This window comes from Triticum urartu, chromosome 2, assembly GCF_003073215.2.
Source record: "Triticum urartu cultivar G1812 chromosome 2, Tu2.1, whole genome shotgun sequence".
Lineage (NCBI taxonomy): Eukaryota > Viridiplantae > Streptophyta > Magnoliopsida > Poales > Poaceae > Triticum > Triticum urartu.
Genome location: NC_053023.1, coordinates 351,113,525 through 351,117,847, shown reverse-complemented (window position 1 = coordinate 351,117,847; position 4,323 = coordinate 351,113,525).

Below are 4,323 nucleotides of genomic sequence, written 5' to 3'. Positions count from 1 at the left end.
TTTTGAACATTACTACTGGCCTATTTGGTTTGCAGGTTTTGTAAAATGCACTAACATGCCATCTTTGATCTGACATATTTAACATGGGCATTTGATTACATTCTAGAAAAATGTAGCCTTCTTCACAAGAGGTTGGAGTGGATGAAAAGTTCCCTAAGAAAACTAGAACAGATGAATCCAAAGGAGAAATGCATATTGACTGTAACCATATGGATCAATCAACCAATATGGGGGGTGGAACATGTATGTATTGAAATCCTCCAAAAGAATCCTTCATAAATTGTAGTACATTGTCATTGTAAACTTGGAAAAAGGTGTCACAAACTGAACTCCCTTATGGTTAACATTTAATAGGAAAGGAACATCACCTCGATATATAGCTTCTCCAGGCATGGAAAGCATCTCAGGAAACTGACAACTTGCTCCAGGTTGGGGCCAATAGATTCTAGTGCCAAGACCTTCACTGTGCGCAGTTTCGGGGTCAAGCTTGTCGGAATCATTTTCTGAATGAAAGACGAACAAACATCTTCAAAATTAGAAATAATGTTAATTTGTAGAAGGAGAGGTAGAAGATGGCTGTTGAACCTAAATGGGTGTGGATCCAATAACAAGTTCGGAGTATTTGTCAGACAAGTAGCCCACCACTGTTAATTTCGGCGCAGAAATGACATTGATTCTTGTTGGACCTTCCTGATCAACTACAAGTAATCTCTCAATTGCAGGTGTGACCTCAATGACCATACCGTGGTACACATCTTGTGATGTCTTCCTGCCGCACCAGCAACACATATAAATAGTTCGGAGAGTCATCGAGGTGATGTGGAAGGTACTCAACCCATTGATCACCCGAAGACGAAGGTACTCGAGGGAAGTACAGCCATGGAGCAGGCGCTCCATGTCACCGTTTGAGAGGCAGATGGTGACCAGCTCGAGGTGCTTCAGTCGTGGTAGAATAAGAGCAGGCACGCCATTAAGGGGGGAATGGCAGTTCCTGAACTTGGCGATGCACAGCGTGGGCAAGAGGCGGAGTGCGGACGTTGGCAGTGATCGCATATGCCCATCATCAAAAGTGAGCTCCTCGAGTTGATCTAGGGCGGGGGATCGGAACCATTCATCAACCTTGGCTCGGTCCTTGCCGTTGGAACGGAACTTGCCAATTCTAAGGCCCCTGGTTGGGCCAAGGTGACTGCCGAGGATCTTGGAGAATGCATCCAAGCTTTTGCGATAGCCATGGCAGAGCTCATGGGTGTCGATGAGGTCGAGAGGGCCAGAGTTCCATAGGGGGCGCCACCACCGAGAAAGGACGGTTGTCCGCGCCCCATATTTGATTGGGACGAGGGAGATGGTGATTGTCAACATATCATCGGGGAGGTTGCTGATGAATACTAGGCCTGGTGGAATCACTTGCGGTTCTAGCTCGCCCTGCCTCCGCTTCTTGGCAGCCTTGTTCTCCACCTCCGGAGTCTCCTTGTCAGTGGCGTTTTCTGATAGAAATGGGAGTATAGGGAATATTTAGTTAAAACAGGGCAACAAAAGTGTATTGGTAACTAGAAGTTATTAGGTAGGAATATAGTAAGAAAAGGGAATAACAATTGGTTCCTTAAATACTACACAATTCATTTGACATTGCTGGGTAAGTCAACATGCAGATAGTTGAAAAGAAAACTTACTTCGAACAAAGTTTGGGCGGATGATTTTGTCGGGGAAGTTAGCATATGTCTGATGACCAGGCCATTTTATGTGCAGATCAATTTTAGTGCCAGCTTTCAGTACACAAAACTTAGAAATTTCTTTCCAAAAGCCAGTGCCAAAATAGAAGTAACCACGTTCATCAAGTCTTACAGTAGCAATGATTGTAAATCCATGGTTTGTGTGTAGTATGACATCCTGCAGTCTTGATCTATGTAAAGGGAAAGATTGTGCATTACGGAATCTATTGCATAGCAAGGGATGCACTGCAAAAAATGGTAGGATTGTTAAAGAAAATATGGTAACATGCAAATATGGGCCCAAACTGAAAGAACTGTATAGCAGTTGAAATCAAAGGAAAAAAATCTAGAATTAAACAAATAGGGTAAACAAGATGTCATGCAAATATGAGAGTAATTGAAAGAACAATACATCATTAATTTGCCTAATATAGAAAGAGCGGAAAATTCACCGTTGACGTATATGGTGCATGTGGCCTCTTTGATCCAACTGTAGCAATATTTAGAATATGTTCAGGAAAGTAGGCCATGCCAACCGATTTAGGGTGAGATTGAACATACTACACGCATCCTCAAGTGATCTCGTATGGTGAGATGGAATCTCTCGCAGAGGTCGCAATGTCCTGATGTGTCGGCGCACTGTACATTCTTTGAATGAAAGAAAAACCCTCAAAACAGCTCGAATAAAAATGAATTCATGACGATTTCCGCTGGGTGATTCAAGGAGGCAGATGAACTAGGATAAGAGATGAGATAATATCTTATTTAATTAGTTACCTTGTCGTCCATGAGAAAGAACCCTTAGTATGACAGATTCCCCAACCGAGCAGAGATGGGTCGACCGCGAGGAGCGCTGATAAAGTCGATGGTGATAGGCGACGGCAAGCGAAAGTGGTGAAATGCAGTGGATTTGCCGGCAGCCTGGCAGCGGCAGGTGTTGAGGTAAGTGTTTACCCCCGTGATAGGTGGTGCCATGGCATAGACGCGGAGGAGATTGTGCAGGTGTGAATGCGGACCGGAGGGGGTGGCAGGCAGGGTGAGGGTTTTTGTGACGTGGGGATGATGAGGGTTTTATTTTTTCTTTTTTAATTGGGTGGTGAGCGTTTTCTGTCCCACAAAATAAATTGGAGGCGACAGTTTGCTAGAGCGAACCGTGTGTGATTGACGCAACAGGCAAAATGGAAGTCATTGCACACGATTCCAGTTTTGGGAACCGTGTGTGATTAACGTACTACCTCCGTCCTGGTTTATTGGTCCCCCTTTGTAATTTTTACCAAATTTTGACCAAATATTTAACTAGGAAATGTTTATGCATGTCACCAGAAATTATATCATTAAACACTATGCTCAAGTACCCAACCAACGATATAATTTTTGCTGACCTGCACTAACATTTTGTCAGCTGAAACTTTGGTCAAAATTTAAGACAAATTACAAAGGTGACCAATAAACCAAGATGGAGGTAGATTCCATCAACCGAACTGGTTGCATCCATATCCCACGGTTAGACATAAGTAAACACAGATTAAACATACTCGGACATAGATAATAAGCGTACACGTACATAAGCATAGTTAAACCATAAGTACATAGTTCAACTGTCATTAAGCATACTCAAGCGTACATAGTTCGATCCATCCCACATCTCATCTCACAAGCCGACACGATCCTGAAGCTTCTCCAGGTACTCGGCGTACACGTCGTGCACCACCCTACGAGAATACTTTTGCTTGAAGGAGCCAATGGCCCATCCTCTTGCATGCGCCAGAACACTTAGATGCGTGTCATGAAGCTTGTGGTTGCAAAATGGGCATCGATGGCTGCCGTTCAAGGTCCTAATATGCCTGTTATGCATTCCCGCATAAAGCTCCCTCAGGATTTGCCTCTTGTACCTCCTCTGGCCATCTTCATCCTCGATGTCCACATTGTCAGACAGCACCTATACAAATAGTAAAACAAATTTGGCTTCAAATCGATGATTACATGCCGTGAAGTAGGATTAGGAATTTATGGCTACTCATTTATACATATCCAGATATTTTGGTTCGATTTTTAAGCGCAGTCGTCTATGTACAGACCAATCTTGAAGAAAATAATGGCACAAACATATGCAGGTCATTCAAAATCAATTGTCAAGTCTTGGCTAGGAATTATTAGCACGAACACTAACCCTAGTACAAATCAAATTCACAAATGAAACAACTAATCACTTATCACTTGTACCATTCAAACAATCAATACACTACACAGGTCTAACGAAACTTACTTAGATTTCATGGATTGGGAGAACTTAACCATAGGATTTCTATTCCAAAAAGTGGGAGGCAGGAGTAACCAAAGAAAGCCTATGATCTATTTGACACATAAATGGTTATAGATGACTAACCAGCTGTCCGTCGTCGTCGGAGTCATCGCCAGAGTGGTCGTCGGAGTCGTCACTAGGGTCGTCACCAGAGTTAGTGTGGAACTCCGCCTCCGGCTGTGGAAGCTCGACGTCGTCGATGATGTCAGGCTGCAGCGATAACTCGCCGGCAGTGATGGCAACCTCTGTCTCTATCTCCACGTCGTGCTCTGGTGCTTTAGCATCCCTGGCTTCGTCACTTCCTTCGATGGG